The sequence below is a fragment of the Oryctolagus cuniculus genome, chromosome 2 (genome assembly GCF_051225735.1).
Source record: "Oryctolagus cuniculus isolate XC-2025 breed Fujian yellow rabbit chromosome 2, ASM5122573v1, whole genome shotgun sequence".
Lineage (NCBI taxonomy): Eukaryota > Metazoa > Chordata > Mammalia > Lagomorpha > Leporidae > Oryctolagus > Oryctolagus cuniculus.
The window spans coordinates 137,519,674-137,539,612 of NC_142868.1; the positions used below are offsets into that span (position 1 = coordinate 137,519,674).

Below are 19,939 nucleotides of genomic sequence, written 5' to 3' on the forward strand. Positions count from 1 at the left end.
AACAGTACTTTACACTTTGTGTTTCTGTGTGGGTGCAAACTGTTGAAATCTTTACTTAATATATACTAAATTGATCTTCTGTATATAAAGTTAATTGAAAATGAATCTTGATGTGAATGGAATGGGAGAGGGAGCGGAAGATGGGAGGGTGTGGGTGGGAAGGAAGTTATGGGCGGGGGGAAAGCCACTGTAATCCAAAAGCTGTACTTTGGAAATTTATATTTATTAAATAAAAGTTAAAATAAATAAAAATGCAAGTGGAAATAATATCAATTATTATATCCCCTAAAGACAGCAAGTTGATGATGTCTACTGAAAATTAAAGCCTTGGGATCCAATAGTTTCTCCGTATCTGCCTTCAGAAAATCCTTGAACACATGCCAGGGAATTGTGCTCAAGACGGTTTACTGAAGCATTTTCTGCAATAAGTTGCAATTAGAAACAACCTAATGTATGCATATATATGTATATGCATATACATGTATATATACATGCATATATATGTATATGCATATGTATATATATGCATGTATATGTTCTTTTTTATTAACTGTATGTATAATAAAGGCACACCATGAATTAGCAGGCTGTGGTTAAAAGAATGAAGTAGATCTAGCAATGCAAATTGGAGAAAGAAATGCAATTTGGAGAAAGAAATATGCAGTCTAATGTTGTTTCTGTTTAATAAAAAGTCACACGAAACATGCTGGTTCTCATTTCTGTGTGTCTCTACATGGATAGGAATGTACAGAGACAAAGGGAAGGTCATGGGGACTTAGTTTCTCTTACCATAAAGTGATGATTTGTGTATAAGGAACACACAATTTCATATTAATTGTATGATTTTGCATTAATAAAAATATATACACACACAAAGGAAAATTTGGAAAACATACAAAGAAGCGAATGAAACAGCCTCCAGTGCCACCTCCATTGCTAACCCTCTGGAGCTCTTTCTCCCAGTTGCCTTGAAAAGAGTCGGGGATCCCCCCAGGGCCTCAGAGCATGCCCACCAGGCCGTCAGCTGCTCTTCTGCCCACCCGGGAGGCTGGTACCCTCCAACCCGGCAGAACTCCCAGTGCAAACAGTATCCTCGCTCTGCAAAGGTCATGGTGCCCACCCCCCACCTGTGGTTCAACATACAAAACACAAAACAAAATTCAGAATTTTCCCATGACTAATTCAATGGCTTTCTTTAAGAAGTGACTATCAAAATTTTTCCAAGCCAACGCTGTCCCATCTCATTCTTTGTTTGGGTATTTGTTTGCTTTGGTTTTGCTTTCTTTCGGCCGTGCTTTTGTGTCCCTGCTCCTTGGTGTTCTGAGCCCACACATGGCCTGCCTCTTGACTAATCCTGCACTGCTCCACTCCCCACCCCTCAAGAAGGCTGCGCTTGCAGAGACACGCCCCCACCCGCCCCATAGCCAGTTCTCCTGGCTCAGTCCCGCCATTGTGTCCAGGGCAAGCTGCAGAACAATGAATTCTTCGCAGATGATGGTGCTGCCCTGTCTCCGCGTCCTGAGCCAAGCCCAGTTATGCCTGGCATCCGGGAGTCAGCATTTCGTAGGCTTCTGTGACATTTGGGTACTTGCATCCCACTTCCTCCAGAATTTGGAGGAGAGAAGGAAGGACAGAGGGCTGCTCTTGTCAGCATCAATGAGTTCATCCTTCTCAGAGAGGCGATGAGAGTTAAATCTCCCCCTAGGAGGCAGAAAGCCCGAATTCATGAAAAAGCAAACATTCCCCAGCTGCCTGACCCGACAATCGGTCTTTCCATACGAAAGAAAATCAGACTGGGGACTTCTCACTATAACGGAATATCTGACCGAACAAGGAACCACGTTTTTTACTGAAACGAATGTTTCACCCATCCATCCGAGTCCCTGGATCTTCTCGGTCCTCTTGTGGATTAAGTGGGTGGAAGCTCTTCCCAACTTCAACACTTGAGGCGGCATAACCATGAGCAGATCGCTTAACCACTCTGAGTGTCAATTTCTCAATGCACCAAATAGCAACACTAATTCCTATCTGCTTGCATCGTTGCAAGGGTACAAAAGGCCCCTCCGTACCACTCACTACCTCATTTGGTGCCATGGGATTCGGTTTGTGCCTTTCTTGCCTGTGGAGTCCAAGTGAAGGAAGGGATAAAAACCCAACAGCACAGGTTCAGAGTTACACTGTCTGGACTTAAACTTCACTCCACCATCTACCAGGAATGGACCTATAAACAATGTCTCAGGTTCTCTGAACCTTAGTTTCTTCATCTTACAAGTGCAAAACTGGCCGGCGCTGCAGCTCAATAGGCTAATCCTCCACCTAGCGGCGCCAGCACACCGGGTTCTAGTCCTGGTCGGGGCGCTGGATTCTGTCCCAGTTGCCCCTCTTCCAGGCCAGCTCTCTGCTGTGGCCAGGGAGTGCAGTGGAGGATGGCCCAAGTGCTTGGGCCCTGCACCCCATGGGAGACCAGGAGAAGCACCTGGTTCCTGCCATCGCATCAGCGTGGTGCACTGGCCGCAGCACGCCAGCCGTGGCGGCCACTGGAGGGTGAACCAATGGCAAAAGGAAGACTTTTCTCTCTGTCTCTCTCACTGTCCACTCTGCCTGTCAAAAAAAAAAAAAAAAAAAAGTGCAAAACTGAGGCGTGGACATCATGGCGCAGTGGGTGAAGCCGCTTTTTGGGACATCCGCATCCCATGTCAGAGTGCCTGGATTGAGTCCCAGCTACTCCACACTTGTGATCCAGCCTCCCACTCACGTGCCTGGGAGGCAGCAGATGATGGTCCAAGTACTTGACTTCCACTACCCACATGTGAAATCTGGATGGAGTTCCTGTCTCCTGGTGTCAACCTGGCCTAGCCCTGGCTGTTGCAAGCATTTAGAGATTAGCAGACGAAAGATCTCTCTCTCCACCCATCTCTACCCTGGCCACTCTGCCTTTCAAATAAAATAAATCTTTACAAATAAAAAGTAGAAGACTGGAGATAATCATACAGGATTATGATTCATGATAAAGCAGATGATGTATTTACAAAGAGTCTTCAAATGTAAATAGAGGGGCTGGTGTGGTGACACAGCAAGTAAAGCCACCTGCAGTGTCAGAATCCCATATGGGTGCCGAATCGAGTCCTGGCTGCTCCACTTTGAATCCAGCTCTCTGCTATGGCCTGAGAAAGCAGTGGAGGATGGCCCAGGTCCTTGGGGCCCTGCACCCACGTAGGAAACCCAGAAGAAGCTCCTGGCTCCTGGCTTCAGATTAGCCCAGCTCCTGCTGTTGCAGCCATTTGGGGAGTGAACCAGCGGATGGAAGAACTCTCTTGCTCACTCTCTGCCTGTGCCTCTCTGTAACTCTGCTTTTCAAACAAATAAATAAATCTTCTAAAATAAATAGAAATTGTGTTTTATGAAACCTGTGCATAAATTTCAAATTTTTTTCGCACCCAAAGAAATGTGTACCTTGATTCCACTTTTCCACATACCTTTTGATGTACCCTTGTAAAGTATTTAGTATACAGAACTTTTGTTAAGAGTGATTTTAGGGGGAGCATTGCGACATAGTGGGTAAAGCCTTCAACACTGGCATTCCATATGGGCATTGGTTTGCGGCCCAGCTGCTCCACTTCCAATCTAGCTCCCTACTAATGGCCTGGGAAAACAGCAGCAGATGACCCAAGTGCTTGGACCCCCTTTTCCCACATGGGAGACCCAGATGGAGTTCCAGGTTCCTGATTTTCGCCTGGCACAGCCCGGACTGCTGCAGCCATTCAGAAAGCAAACAAGTAGATTGAGGCTCTCTCTCCCCCCAGTCCTCCCTGTCACTCTGCCTTTCAAATTAATTAATCTTTTATTTGAAAGTCAGAGTTACAGACAGTGAGAGAGAGAGAGATCTTGCATCCCCTGGTTCACTCCCCAAATGGCTGCAATACCCAGGGCTGGGCCAGGCTGAAGCCAGGAACCAGGAATTCTTCTAGGTCTCCTATGTGGGAGCAGGTGTCCAAGCACTTGGGCTATCATCTGCTCATTTCCCAGGTGCATTAGCAGGGAGCTGGATCAGAAGTGCAGCAGCTGGGACTCGAACCAGTATCCATATGGGATGTCAGCACTCTAGACAGTGGCTTTATCCACTGTGCCACAGCACCAGCCCCAAATAAATCAATCTTTAACAACAACAAAAGCAAGAAAAACTCTGCAGACCTTCACTCCAGATTGAAGACATTGAGCTGTTATCCTATCTTACTGGAGTGGCTGGGTTCTCCTACTACAGGACCCCCAAAAGGAGAAGTCTCAGTGTTGACCCCCTGGTCTTCTCTGATGTTCAGCTGGCCATAACTAGCCCGTGGGTCAGCCTTCCTCCAGATCCTCTAACTGTGGGCCAGTCTGTCCCTGTCCTCTTCCTAAATGACAGCTTCATATCTCCGTTAAGAGCCTTATCTCTGACTTCCCTTTTATTCTTCTCAGTGGAGACTTTTAAGACTCTGGCATCAGTTTCTACAGTGTCTTCCTTCTCCCTTGGCTGGAGAAGGAAGCCACTTCAGCGTCTGCTTCATCTTTCTGCTGTCTTGTGGCTTAGCATGAAATTTCTCCTGATTCAAGCTCTGACTTTGGTCCAGGCCAGGAGTTCCCACCTCTGAGAGCAAGAGTCACTTTCCAACATCATATGAGGTCCTTGTTTGTCATAAAGAACCCATTAGTTCTATATTCTTTAAATAAAAAAAAAAAGATTTGTTTATTTAAGAGGCAGAGTTACAGAAAGAGGGAGAAACACAGAGAGAGGTCTTCTACCCACTGGTTCACTCCCCAAATGGTTACAATGGCCAGGGTTGGGCCAGGACAAAGCTAGAGCTTATTCTGGGTCTCCCACATGGGTTCAGGGGCCCAAGCACTTGGACCATCCTCTGCTGCCTTCCCAAGCACATTAGCAGGGAGATGGATGGAAAGTGGAGCAGCCAGGACTTGAACCGGTGTCCATATGAGATGCTGGCATTGCAGGCGGCAACTTTACCCACTATGCCACAATACCGGCCCCTGGTTCTATATTTTTAAGTCCTTATATGGACTGGTGGTCATTATTCAAGATATCCTCTTTGAAGTAACCAAATCGCTAATGTTCAATAATCCTGGAGTGGTAAGGAGAGGAGTAGCAGGGTCATTTCTCTGCAATTTTTCATCCATTGATTCAAAACTTCCAGAAAGGAGGTCTGTTGCCTGCTTGTTTAAGTAGAGGGTTTCCAGGAGGCTCCACAGGGGTAGAAGTGCCACACCTGCAGGCCCAACCCTAGGCGCATTCTGTTTCACTCTTGTCCATTCTTCAGTCATAAGCCCTTGATCTCACTTCCTTTGATCCTCCTAAAGCTCTTCATTTGCCCTCCTTTTTTGACATCTGGAAACTGCTTCTTTCTTTTTGGCCTTCCTCAATCTTTTTTTTAAGATTTATTTGAAAGAGTTACAGAGAGAAGGGGAGAGGGAGAAGGAGAGGGAGAGAGAGATCTTCCATCCTCTGGTTCAGTCTTTTTCTTTTTTTATTATTTTTAAATAGTTTTTAACAGATTCAATATGGTTTGTCCACACAGTTCCTTTTTTTTAAAAGACATATTTTATTTATTTGAAAGGTAGAGTTAGAAGGAGTTAGAGAGAGAGAGAGAGATGGAGATCTGGGGTCGGTGCTGTGGCGCATTGGGTTAACGCCCTGGCCTGAAGCGCCGGCATCCCATATGGGCGCCAGTTTGAGACCCGGCTGCTCCACTTACTGTCCAGCTCTCTGCTATGGCCTGGAAAAGCAGTAGAAGATGGTCCAAGTCCTTGGGCCCCTGCATCCACGTGGAAGACGTGGTGCCATCTGGAAAGTGAACCATCAGATGGAAGACCCCTCTCTCTCTCTCTGCCTCTCCTCTCTCTGGGTAACTCTTTCAAATAAATAAATAAATCTTTAAAAAAGAGCGAGAGAGAGATCTTCCATCCACTGATTCACTGCCTAAATGGTCACCAAGCCAGAGCTGGCCCAGGCTGAAGCCAGGAGCCAGAAGCTTCATCCAGGTCTCCCACATGGATGCAGGGTCCTAAGAACTTGGACCATCATCTGCTGCTTTCCCAGGCACATTAGCAGGGAGCTAGATTGGAAATGGAGCAGGAGGGGGATTAAGATGGTGGAGCAGGGTGGGAGCTTGCTGCTGTAGTCTAGGAGAAGATAGTTTTTTAAAATTGGAAAGACTGCAGTTTCAGGAAAGAGTTAGAGAGAAAACAGCAGAGAGAACTCTATGCAAATTGGAGGGACACAGTAGATCTACGTGGAGGGTGAGGACACACACAACTTAGGACCCCAGCAGCCAAGAGCCTCCACACTACCGTTGGAGAGAGAGACATAGTCCAAAGATAAAAGCTGCCACAGTGAAAAAAACAAAGAAGAAACTAGTGAGTATCTCTACAAATGCCAAATAATGTACCAATCCAAGAAACAAGAATAAGGAAGACAATATGATGCCCCCAAAAGAATACAACAATTCAATATTAGATTGTGAAGATGATGAGATTGATGAAATGCCAAAAATGGAATTCAAAACATTACTTAGAAGTAATCAGAAGCAAATGCATGAATTAATGAAATCTGTATATGACATGATAGAAAATTTCTCCCACAAAATTGAGATCTTAAAGAGAAATCAAAATGAACTCTTGGAAATGAAGGATTCAATAGAACAAATAAAAAATGTAGTGGAAAGCCTTAACAACAGAATCAGTGAAGCTGAAGAAAGAATATCCGACTTGGAAGACAAAGCACAGCAGTGGAGGATGGCCTAAGTTTTTGGGCCCTGCACCCGCATGGGAGACCAGGAGAAGCACCTGGCTCCTGGCTTCAGATCAGCACATTGCACCGGCCACAGTACGCCAGCCGCAGCAGCCATTGGAGGGTGAACCAACGGTAAAGGAAGACCTTTCTCTCTCTCTGTCCACTCTGCCTGTAAAAAAAAAAAAAGAAAGAAAGAAAGAAAAAGACAAAGCACAGAAATTATACAGTCAGACCAAACACAAGAAGTATCTACAGGATACTATCAAATGACCCAACATATGGGTTCTAGGAGTCCTTAAGGCATGGAAAGAGAGAAAGGATTAGAAGGCCTTTTTAGTGAAATAATAAGAAAAAATTTCCCCAATTTGGAAAAAGAAAGGGACATCCAAGTGCAGGAAGCATATAGAATTCCTAATAGAAATGGCCAGAAAAGATCTTCACCACAACATATTGTAATCAAACTCTCCACAATAAAACATAAAGAATCTAAAATGTGCATGAGAGAAACACCAGATTACTTTCAGAGGATCTCCAATTAGATTCATAGCAGACTTCTCATCAGAAACCCTACAGGCTAGGAGAGAATGGCGAGATATATTCCAAGTCTTAAGAGAAAAGAACTATCAACCCAGAATACTATACCCTGAAAAGCTCTCATTTATGAATGAAGGTGAAAAAAAAGAACTTCCATGACAAAAAGAAATTGAAAGAATTTGTCGCCACCTGTCCAGTCCTGCAGAAGATGCTTAAGGATGGACTGCACACAGAAACATGGTCATCACTATGAAAGAAGGTAAAGGAAGGAAATATCACAGTAAAAGTACAAAGGAAATCCAAAAAAAAAAAAAAAAGGAGTAATTATGGGAAAATGGCAGGGCAAAATCATTACTTATCAAATTAGTCACCTTGAACTTAAATGGCCTTGGGGCCAGCGTCATGGCTCACTTAGCTAATCCTCCGCCTGCGGCGCTGGCATCCCATATGGGCACCGGGTTCTAGTCCCAGTTGCTCCTCTTCCAATCCAGCTCTCTGCTGTGGCCCAGGAAGGCAGTGGAGGACGGCCCAAGCACTTGGGCGCCTACACCCACGTGGGAGACCAGGAAGAAGCACCTGGCTCCTGGCTTCAGATCAGCGTAGCAGCCATTTGGGGGGATGAACCAATGGAAGGAAGACCTTTCTCTTTGTCTCTCTCTATCTCTGTCAAAAAAAAAAAAAAAGAATTAATTGTCCTCAACTCTCCAGTTAAAAGACACAGACTGGCTGAATGGATTCAAAAACAATCTATTTGCTGCCTACAAGAAACACATCTTACCAACAAAGATGCACACAGACAGAAAGTTAAAGGATGGAAAAAGATATTCCATGCTAACAGAAACCAGTAGCCATCCTAATATCCGAAAAAAAAATAGACTTTAACACAAAAACTGTTAAGCGACAAAGAAGGGCACTATGTAATGATGAAGGGATCAATTCAACAAGAAGATGTAACTATTATGAATGTATATGTACCTAATTATAGGGCACCTGGCAATTTAAAAGCAATATTAAAGGATCTAAAGAGAGACATAGACTCAAATACAGTATTAATGGGGGATTTCAATACCCCACTTTCAGCAATGGACAGATCAACCAGACAGAAAATCAGCAAGAAGACAGCAGAGTTAATGGACACTATAGAGCAAATGGTCCTAACAGATAGCTACAGAACTTTTCATTCTGCAGTTGCTGAATACACATTCTTCTCAACAGTGCATGGAAATTTTTCTAGGATTGACCACATGTAGGCCATAAAGCAAATCTCAGCAAATTAAAAAAAAAAAAAATCAAGGTTTTTTTTTGTGTGTGTGTGTTTTTTTTTTTTTTTTTTTGAAAGAGTTACAGAGAGAGGTAGAGATAGAGAGGACTTCCATCCGCTGGTTGACTCCCCAGATAGCTGCAATGGCTAGAGCTGAGCCGATCTGAAGCCAGGAGCCAGGACTTCTTCCGGGTCTCCCACGTGGGTGCAGGGGCCCAAGGACTTGGGCCATCGTCTACTGCTATCCCAGACCATAGCAGAGAGCTGGATCAAAAGAGGAGCAGCTGGGTCTCGAACCAGCACCCATATGGGATGCTGGTGCTTCAGGCCAGGGTGTTAACCCACTGCGCCACAGCATCAGCACCAAAAAAATCAAATCTTACCATGCATCTTCTCAGACCACCATGCAATGAAGCTGGAAATCAGCAACTTGGGAATCTCTAGAATATATGCAAACACATGGAGACTGAACAACATGCTCCTGAATGAACAGTCAGTCATTGAAGAAATCAAATGGGAAATCAAAAATTTCTGGAGACAAATGAAGAAGACAACATATCAAAACTCATAAGGTACAGCAAAAGCACTGTTAAGAGGAAAGTTTTTAGCAACAGGTACCTACATCGAGAAATTGGAAAGGCATCAAATAAATGAGCTATCAATGCATCTCAAGGATCTAGAAAAACAGCAAACCAAACCCAAAACTACTAGGAGAAAAGAATTAATTAAAATTAGAGAAGAAATCAATAAAATTGAAATCAAAATAAAAAAGATCAGCAAAACAAAGAGCTGGTTATTTAATGATTAGCCACTCATTCATTCAGGCATGCAGTCATTAAGTCACGCTTTCAGAGGACTGGCCAAATGGGAGGCACTGAGAAATAAGCACTAAGGATTCAACAGCAAAGAGTACAAAATAAACAAAATTGACACACCATTGGCCCAGCTAACCAAAAAAGGAGAGAGAAGACCCAAATCAATAAAATTAGAAGTGAAAAAGGAAATGTAACAACAGATACCACAGAAATAAAAAGAATCATCAGAAATTACCACAGGCCAGCGCTGCGGCTCACTAGGCTAATCCTCCCCCTACAGCGCCAGCACCCCAGGTTCTAGTCCTGGTTGGGGTGCCAGATTCTGTCCTGGTTGCTCCTCTTCTAGTCCAGCTCTCTGCTGTGGCCCAGGAGTGCAGTGGAGGATGACCCAGGTCCTTGGGCCCTGCACCCGCATGGGAGACCAGGAGAAGTACCTGGCTCCTGTCTTCAGATCGGCGCAGTGCGCCGGCCACAACACACCAGCCGTAGCGGCCACTTAGGGGGTGAACTAATGGAAAACGGAAGATCTCTGTCTCTCTCTCTTTCACTGTCTAACTCTGCTGTCCAAAAAAAAAAAAAGAAAAGAAAAGAAAAGAAATTACCACAAAGAGCTGTATGCCAACAAATTGGGAAACCTAGAAGAAACTGATAGATTCCTAGACACATACAACCTACATAAATTGAGCCATGAAAACATAGCAAACCTAAACAGGCCAATTACCATAATGGAAATTTAATCAGTAATAAATTCCCTCCCAGAAAAGAAAAGCCCAAGACTGGATGGATTCACTGCTGAATTCTACCAGGCATTGAAAGAACTAACTCCACTTCTTCTTAAGTTACTCAAAACAATTGAAAGGGAGGAAATCCTCCCAAACTCCTTCTATGCAGCCAGCATCACCTTAATCCCTAAACCCAAAAAAGATGCAACAGAGAAAGAGAACTACAGACCAATTTCCCTGATGAACATAGACACAAAAATACTCAACAAAATTCTAACCAATCGAATCCAACAACACATCAGAAAGACCATTCACTAAGACAAAGTGGGATTTATCCCTGGTATGCAGGGATGGTTCAACATTTGCAAATCAATCAATGTGATACACCACATTAACAAACTGAAGAGAATTAATAGAGCAGCTAAAATGAAATCTGTAGAAGTGCAATTGATTGTAGGACAGCTCGAGACTGAGCTCCAACGTCAAGGAAAGCATCAACCAGAACTCCCTAGTGATGATTTCCTATTGGAAGTTTTGTGTGCTGCCATGATGTAAACACCCTGCAGCTCAAGATCTCTGTAAAATCCACTGTGTGGAAGCCAAGGAGGAGGTTGTGTCGTACGCAGGGCCCAAGATACAGTCATGGAGACCATACATACATAAACTAAGGAACACCCCTTAGGGTTAAGAGCCAGTGAAGACAATAAGCCTCTCCCTATCCCAACTCTTCTAGCCTCAACTCCAAGAGGCCACACACACTTTAGGGAGACTTCTGGATTCCCCGGATGAAAAGGGATCTTATCTGGTTCTCAAGGCATGAGGTGACCTTGACGGACACTTGGTCAACACTTCAATAGACTCAAAATAGGCTGAGGCAACGTTCTTGCATTCTATTTTTTTTTTCTATTATTGAATGATTAGCCACTCATTCATTCAGGCATGCAGTCTTTAAGTCACATTTTCAGAGGACTGGCCACATGGGAGGCACTGAGAAATAAGCACTAAGGATTCACCAGCAAAGAGTACACAAGGTCCCTGTCCCCATCCTCAAGGTGCTGTCTGATGAGTGATACAGGTGAAGTGAATAGAGAGGTACATGCTGTAGCCAGTGGACACAACAGAGATGAGGAAGCACAGGTCCCTGCCCCCTGGGTGGCGGTCCAGCCCCTAGGCCGTGCAGGTACACACCAGAGGGAAGCAGCAAGCACACCTTCCCTTCGGACATGACTTGGCTGTGGCTGGCATCGCCTGATTCCCCTGAAAGACCTCGCTCCAAGACCTCTCCTGGCTGCTTATAGTCCCGTCTCTTCCAGTCAGCAACTTCCTCTCCATCATAGCTGCTGACACTCTGCTAGATTCTCTGCCCTACGCCGGTTCAAGCAATGGGACAAAAGCAGTCTCCCAGCTCCCCTTTCGTATTATCCCTCCAAAATGAAGTACCCAGGAATCTCGATTTTAAGAATTTGACTGCTAACTACTATGGGACAATAAGGAAGATAAAAGATGATAAAACGGGGGTCTGTGTGAGTGACAAAGCTTCCAAAATCTTACCACATTCTTACAGCCCTGGTCTTGACACAGGAGTCCTGACTTTCTTCAAGATAGTAAGTGAAGTAGTGATGATAATAACAGCAGGTGTTGGCAATCTAGATTTTCCTGGTACTTTGCATCCTACACACAAGTTCAGTCGAAGCTTTACTCTGATGAGGAAAGCGGGCACAGAATTAAGTGGCTTGTCCGAGACTGCAAAGATTTAAGAACCGAGCACCAAGGACGTGTGATTTGCACCGAACCACCCAGCCCCAGTGGCCCTCCGCCCTCCACCTACATTCCTGAGGGCAGAGCTCACCATCTCCCCCTCCCCCCATCCACATCCCAGGCAGACCTTGGGCAAAGGTCGGAAGGCGCCTCCACGCTGCACTAGGCTCTCTTCCCAGACTCACAGGGAAGGCGGGCGGCGCCCTTTGTCTCCTGTCAGAACTTGCCTGGCTGAGGGTCCCTGGGATGGTGATGCCCCTGCTGCGCCAGGCTTCAGCGCTCACCTGGAACACCACGTCTCCCCTTCCCTCTGGCACACTCTTTCCATGGAACTCAAGGAAGAGGTGAGAGCCCACAAACAGGAGTGGAACTAGCTGGGTGGACCACCGCTTCTCCCTAAATCTCGACCTTTTCCCTGCTTTATAGTTCCACTGTCTCTCAGGAGGAGGCTCACCCTACTCTTCCAAGGCTAGCCCCTCCATCTGGATGTCGGACCCCACTTCTCCCCAGGCCAGGCCATATCAGCTATTCATTCTTAATCTTTGATTTCTCACCTCCTGGCTCCTCTCCCCATCTATGAACATGTTCAGTCTTACCCAAGATTAAAAAAAAAAAAAAAACGGGGCCGGCGCTATGGCACAGTAAGTTAATCCTCCGCCTGCGATGCCAGCATCCCATATGGGTGCCGGGTTCTAGTCCCGGTTCCTCCTCTTCCAGTCCAGCTCTCTGCTGTGGCCCGGGAAGGCAGTGGGAGATAGCCCAAGTACCATCTCCCATGGCACCTGCATGGGAGACCAGGAAGAAACTCCTGGCTCCTGTCTTGGGATCAGCATAGGTCTGGCCATTGAGGCCATTTGCAGAGTGAACCAATGGAAGGAAGACCTCTCTCTCTGTCTGTAAAACTCTACCTGTAAAATAAATTAAAAAAAAAAAAAAAAAAAAAAAAAAAAACAGGCCAGCGCTGTGGCTCAATAGGCTAATCCTCCGCCTTGTGGCGCCGGCACACTGGGTTCTAGTCCCAGTCGGGGCGCCGGATTCTGTCCCGGTTGCCCCTCTTCCAGGCCAGCTCTCTGCTGTGGCCCGGGAGTGCAGTGGAGGATGGCCCAAGTCCTTGGGCCCTGCACCCGCATGGGAGACCAGGAGAAGCACCTGGCTCCTGGCTTCGGATAAGCACGGTGCGCCGGCCATAGTGCGCCAGCTGCGGCAGCCATTGGAGGGTGAACCAACAGCAAAGGAAGCCCTTTCTCTCTGTCTCTCTCTCTCACTGTCCACTCTGCCTGTCAAAAAGAAAGAAAAAAAAAAAACCAACAACCCTCTTGTTCCCATCCCCCTGTCAAGTTGCTCCTCCCTCCTCCTCCCCCCCAGTACTACTGAACGCCCACACTGCCCTGCCCACCTGACTTCTTGCAGATGCCATCACACCAGTCACCACTCAGCTCCTCATTGCTAGCTCCAGAGGTTTCTTTTCAGTTTGGGTTTTGCTGTTGCACTTGACCCTGAGGAGCACTCCCTCTTCCTCAGGACTCTGCCGCAGCCCATGCCACCGTTCTCACTGGGTGCTCCCCCTGCATCTCTGCCCACCCCTCCTTGGTCTCCCCGGCCACCTCTTCTTCTCCTTAAATATTGAAGACACCCAGCATTCTCTCCGTGGCCCCTTTCTCTTCTCACTTCATCTACTCCCCTTGGACAATCTCATCCACCAGCACATCTTCCAACACTGCAAGTGTGGAGCCAGCCATGCTTTGTTGCAAACTGTGGGTTCTGGGAAGATGCTGGAGGCAACACTATCCTACCCAAGGCTTGGAATTCTGCCTGGTGACCCACTGCCACTTTGTGTAGCTGTCAGGAAGATCCACATGCAAGGTCTTTTGCTAGGCACTCGTGGGGTAGGAGGAGGGATGCACGAAGGCTGAAACCCTGCAAGCTTTAGCCTCTTCCTTCGCTGGGTTCCCTTCCCCTAAGACATCCACCTGACCACACACCCCCATCACTGCCATCACACGCCTGTGCAACAGAAAGACTGACCAATTCAAAAAGGATGATACCCGCCACCTTTGCCGATACTCAGATTCCCTTTCTCCTCTCTTCCCAACACATTCCCCAGCACTCTGGCCCATCCCCCAAATAAATCCAGCATTACATGGTAACAGTGCCCTCTAGAGGGCTGTTTTCCAAATTGCAACGGTTCCTCCAGTGGGAGTGTCCACATGCATTTTCCAAATCAGCGTCTTCTGTTCACCTGCTCTTCTCACAACAGGACTTGGGAGTCTGTCTTCCCTCCTTTGAGTTGGTGTGGGCTTGTGATTATGGAGGAAGCAATGCTTTGTGACTTCCGAGGCTAGGCTACCTGGTGCTTGGTTCTTACCTTTGGAGCTTGGAGGCACCCTAATTAATGTAACTGCCTTGAGGCTGCCCTGCTGTGAGAAAGCCTAAACCAGCCCAGGCAGAAGGACTGCAAGAGACTTCATGAAGAAGAGAGACAGCCGATGCAGCCCAGCACTGCTCCAGCCCCAGCTACCACCTAACTACAATCACGTGAGACACCTAAGCCAGACAGCCCACCTGAGCCCTCCCCAAATGCCAGCCCACAGAAAACGTGTAGGAAAATAAAGCAATTAGTATTGTTTTAGGCCACTAAGCTTGGGGATGATTTGTTAGGCAGTAATTGAGAACTGGACCAGTGGGCCATGAAATCAATCTAGTGTATGTATCACAACCAACGTACTTTCAAAAATGACATACGATCGAACAGAATAGAATGCAATGGAAACTAATAATAAGGGTAACATGTTATTTGAGAATGTTTTTCAATAAATGTGTGTGTTTACATTGCACATAATGGGTCAACAAGTAGAATGTATTTGTTTCCATGATTCTCATAATATTTTTAAAGTTTGAGAAGCTAGACTCAATCCCAGAGGCTTCACAAACCAAGACCCTCTGAGGCCAGTATCATCTAAGTAAGTCAAAACAGCTCCTGCGAGCAAGTGACAGGTGCACCACGCGGCACAGAGAAGGAGGCATACATAGGTGCCGTCTGCTCCTGAGACAGACGGGAGATTCCTAGCCAAGAGGTGTCCTGGGTGATGCGTGTACATTTTTACTGGAACACTTAGTATCCTGATTCTCTCACTAGATGTGGCATTCATGGAATTCTGAGACAGTTTGATGGCTTGTTTCTCCATGAAACTCCTGCACCAGAATCACCCGGGGGCTTGTGCAAATGCACAGCCCGGGGCCACTTTCCAAACTCACCCTGTGAGAAGCCCAACGCCTGCCCCCTCCCTGGGGAGCACAGGCTTCCGGAGGCCTGAGATTCAGCGAGCCACAGGAGCACCCAGAGTTTAAAACCCGAACTCCCCAGGAAAAGGAAGGTGAGCTCTATGACACAGGGGCTGGTGTGCGGCTCAGAATACTGAGGTCTGCACTGCACCATGGAGGGAGCTGCAAGCAGCCCCGCCCGTCAAGAAGGCTCAGCCAGGACTCCTAGAGAGTGAGAATCGGGGCTGGAAATGCCTTCAGGTTTTAAATCCAGAAGCAAGTGTGCATGTACACATTGTGTTGTGTGTCTATGTCTGTGTGTGTGTGTGTCTGCGCGCACGCATTATGTCCGCATATCTGTGTGTCTGAGTGTGCGTGTGTCTGGATGTGTCTCTGCAGGTGCCTGAGGTGTCTGTGTGTATCTGGGAGTTCGGATCCCTAACAACGTACCAGGGTAGATGCGTTTGTGGGTCTGCACCTGGGTGGGTATGCTTGCCTGGGGAGGCCTTGTAGACACAATGTTTCCTGAGGAGCCCCAGGAAGAGTCCCCGCTATTCAGGTTACCCTGGTCCTGTTGGACCCAGGTGTTCTCTCATCACCCACTGCACATGCAGGTTCACTCACATACATATATGGCACTGTGATGGGTAGACCCCTCAATCCTTCTTTATGGAGCCTCCTCCCCTTTTTCCTCCTTTCCCGGAATATCATATTAGTACAGGCTCCAGAGTCCTGGAATCCAGTAGCCCCTTAAGAAATGTGACAGTAAAACTTTCTAAAACTATCATGCCTTGACAGCACTTGGATGCAACCAAGCAGCCAATGTAGTGTCCCCAGGGAGTTAAATGTTACGCAAGATGGTCCAAAATATAGTCCTGTTATTTACCCTCATAACAAACTGAAAATATTAGTTAAATCACTTTATTTTCTTAAGAAAGAAAAGCAAAAGAATATGTAATAATTATAAGATGACAGACCTAGCATAGAGCAATATCCTTAGGTAGGTGATAGGCTTTAACCTCTCCCTTGCTGGAAATCCCTGCCTGTCCAGCTGTGCACTTTCAACCTCCTGTTCATGTTCCTAGACTTGGGTCATATCTCTTTAAGGTGTCTTCTTATATAACAACCACAATATACATGTTTCTTTTTTATCATGTGTTCTTAAATACATTTAAGAACAAGAGTGACTGCGCTGAGAGTTTGATTTTAGAATGTTCAGGACTGGGGCTGGTGCTGCCTCCCATATAGGTGCCAGTTGCAGTCCTGGATGCTCCACTTCTGATCTGCATCCCTGCAAATGCACCTGGGAAAGCAACAAAAGATGGCCCAAGTCCTTGGGCTCCTGCATCCACATGGGAGACCCAGAGGAAGCACCAGGCTCCTGCATCCACATGGGAGACCCAGAGGAAGCACCAGGCTCCTGGCTTCAGATCATCCCAGCTCTGGTGCAGCCATTTGGGGAGTGAACCAGTGGATGGAAAATCTCTCCCCCCTGCCCATCTCTCTCTCTCTCCTCTATCTATCTTTCCACCTCTCTACCTGTACCTCCATCTCTCTGTGTATGTAACTCTGCCTTTCAAATGAATATTTTTTTAAAAAAGGGGCTGGTGTTGTGGCACAGCAGGTTAAGCCATTCTCTGCAGCACCAGTATCCTATACAGGTGCCGGTTCAAGTCCCAGCTGCTCCATTACCAATCCAGCTCTCTGCTAATGCACCTGGGAAAGCATCAGAAGATGACCCAGTACTTGGGCCTTTGTACCCAAATGGGAGACCTGAAAGAACCTCCCAACTCCTGGCTTCAGCCTGGCCCAACCCTGGCTGTTGCAGCCATCTGGGGAGTGAATCAGTAGATGGAAGATCTCTCTTTCTCCTTGCTCTGTAACTTTGACTTTCAAATAAATAATAAATATTTTTAAAAAGAGGAATGATTAGGATTATCTCACAGAAGTGATTTGAAAACAATGGTTTAACTTCATTTTCAATTGGGAAACTGAGGCCAAGAAGGGGAAATGGCCTGTCCAGGATGGTAGGTTGTTTGTGCTTCAGATTTCCAGAGGAAAATAAAACTTGGAAAAGATTCACAGACAGCCTGAGGACCTCCTGGTCTCTGATCCCAAGGGACTTCAGAGCCCACAAGGGACCTGTGGATACTGGGAGTCCCAGGCAGCCAGGAAAATTAGAACTTCGGTTGCAATTTTCAAGATGTTAACTATTTAAAGCAGAAATCTGGCTGGCGCCGCCGCTCACTAAGCTAATCCTCCTCCTGAGGCTCTGGCACCCTGGGTTCTAGTCCCGGTTGCTCCTCTTCCAGTCCAGCTCTCTGCTGTGTCTCTGCTGTGGCCCGGGAAGGCAGTGGAGGATGGCCCAAGTGCTTGGGCCCTGCACCCACATGGGAGACCAGGAGGAAGCGCCTGGCTCCTGGCTTCGGATCAGCGCAGCACCAGCCATAGCGGCCATTTGGGAAGTAAACCAACAGAAGGAAGACCTTTCTCTCTGTCTCTCTCTCTAACTCTTCCTGTTAAAAAAAAAAGAAAAAAAAAAAAGAAAGAAATCTGGTCCTTAGGCATTATGCAGTGATCTGATTGTTTGCTTAGTGTGCACAACCATCTTGTGCTTGTAAGTAACTTTCAGCCTCACTGGGTGTGTCTGAGTTGTCTATGTGTGCCCTGAGTCCCAGCAGTAGCCTTGAGGAGAAGGCACACTCCCACTCCCTGTGACAATGCTGGTGGAAGCCACAATGATGCTGGACTCATTCAGCACCACTCCAAACTTTGTCACACCTGTTTACCCCATTGGGTCTGTATAACTGGCACCAAGTCAACCTGGTTTCCCTTGAGCCACACCAGGAAACCGGAGAAAGCTGGCACCTGGCTATAACCTTAAACACAGTGACCCCTGCTGCCAAGACATGGAGGCACGCGCATTCCATGGCGCCAGCCTCAAAAGGAGCTCTGGCCCCTCCACTTTCCCCATGCCCAGAGGATTTAGCCATGGCCTCACCCACCCACCAGCGGAGCCCTCAGATTGCCGGCACTCATTTTTGCAGATTCCAATGGTGGCCAAGGGGCAGAAAAGGCCCCGAAGCGAGGGATGGCTGGAAAGGTGTTGAGATGGGCACAGAGCACCCTAGGCAGAGGGAGTGCTCTCAGAGAAATCTAGAGCAGCTGTGTTCAAACTTGAGGCTTGTCTTATCCCACTTTTTGTTACTGTAACAAATTCCTAACACAGGTTACTCACGAAAAAAGGGAGATTATTTTGGTTTGAGAGGTTCCCAGACCAGGATCTGGAGGGTAGCACTGGTTCCAACGTCTGCAGAGGCCAGAGGATGACAATGGCAAAGTGTGGGTGGAAGGCTCATCAACTGGTAGTTCTCCTAGTAACACTGTGTAAATACGCTGATGGCAGAATCGTTAGGTCCAGCCAGAAAAAGTCACACATTCCCTAGAGAATTGTCAGAGGTGGAAGGGAGGAGGCACTCCCTAGGGTCCCTTTTATGTGGCTATAAATCCCATTCATGAAGGCTCCCCCTCAGGATCCAATCACTTCCCTAAGCACTCCCCCAAATTCTATCCCACTGGAGACTAAGTTTCAACATATGAATTCTGGAGGCCATGCACATTCGATCTGTAGCCGGGAAGAAACAATAACTATAACCCCCTAGAAAGAAAACCATTCGCACACCCAAAGATACCATAAATGAAGTCAAAAGAGAAATTTTTCTTTAAGTAAGGGAGCTCTCTATCTCATCTAATGTGGAAAGATGTCCAAGCAAAAAACAAGCTGTGAAACACTGCATATAATATGATCACATCTGAAAAGGTAAAAAAAAAAACATAGAAATCCAAAGTTTATGGAAATTCTTGCAGATAAACGCAGCATTGAAAGTACACAGCATAACACACACCAGACTGGAAACAGCAGATAACTCCAGGAAGACAAGTGGAGCTGAGTGAGGGTGACACAGGATATTGTTCCCTTGATCTGAGTCTGCAATTTTTTCAAGACATATATTTCTGGGGCCAGCATTGTGGAGTAGCCAGTTAAGCCACAGCCTGCAGCATCAGCATCCCCCTGGGTACTGGTCCGAGTCCAGGTTGCTCTACTTCTGATCCAGCTCCCTGCTAACACTCCTGAGAAAGAGGCAGAAGATGGCCCAAGAACTTGGGCTCCTGCATCCACATGGGAGACCTGGATGAAGCTCCTGGCTCCTGACTTCTGCCCAGCCCAGCCCAGCCCTGCTCACTGTGGCCATTTGGGGGATAAACCAGCAGATGGAAGATCTCTGTGTGCATGCATGTGTGTGTGTATGTGTGTGTGTGTCCTTCTCTCTATAACTCTGCCTTTCAAATAAATAATTCCGAATAAAATAAAATAATAAAACAGTGGTGATGGCAGCTAGATAATGATATTTCTCAGACAAGGCCATATAAAGACCAAATTTGGAACAATACAGAGACAAGGCTACTGTGCAGCCACAAAAAATGACTAAATACCCCCTTTTCTGACTCACATGAGTTAACACTTCCTTGCCAAGTTTGCCTGTAGCTCAGCTTTAATCCTCACTAGATCCTCACTAGAATCTTCCTACACGAAAATTATTTAGATGCTCAACCACCAAATTCCCCCTATTTCTTGACAATTTCCAGCCCAGAGCCTGCCCCTCCTCTCTTCATCCCTCTTTAGAATCATCCACTGCAAACCCAAATCCCCTAAGGAGCCCCTCCCAGCTCAGGTCTCCCACAGATCATCTGGGCTGTGCCCTTCCTGGCTGCAGCAAGCTAAGAAACATGACTTTTTGAGTTTTTT

General features: G+C 46.6%; 1 long non-coding RNA gene across 3 annotated transcripts in view; it reads right to left on the reverse strand.

Annotated features, from left to right (window-relative positions):
* Window positions 1-671: 671 nt before the first annotated feature.
* Window positions 672-19,939, reverse strand: part of LOC149128067 (uncharacterized) — a 42,320-nt gene continuing 23,052 nt past the window's right edge. For 2 of the 3 annotated variants that reach the window (XR_016229281.1, XR_016229280.1), the window contains exons 2-3: window positions 11,665-11,813; window positions 672-1,701 (exon numbers count right to left, since the gene is read on the reverse strand). This is a non-coding gene — a long non-coding RNA (uncharacterized LOC149128067). The remainder of the gene's footprint in view (window positions 1,702-11,664; window positions 11,814-19,939) is intronic. The other variant, XR_016229282.1, reaches the window with a different exon arrangement.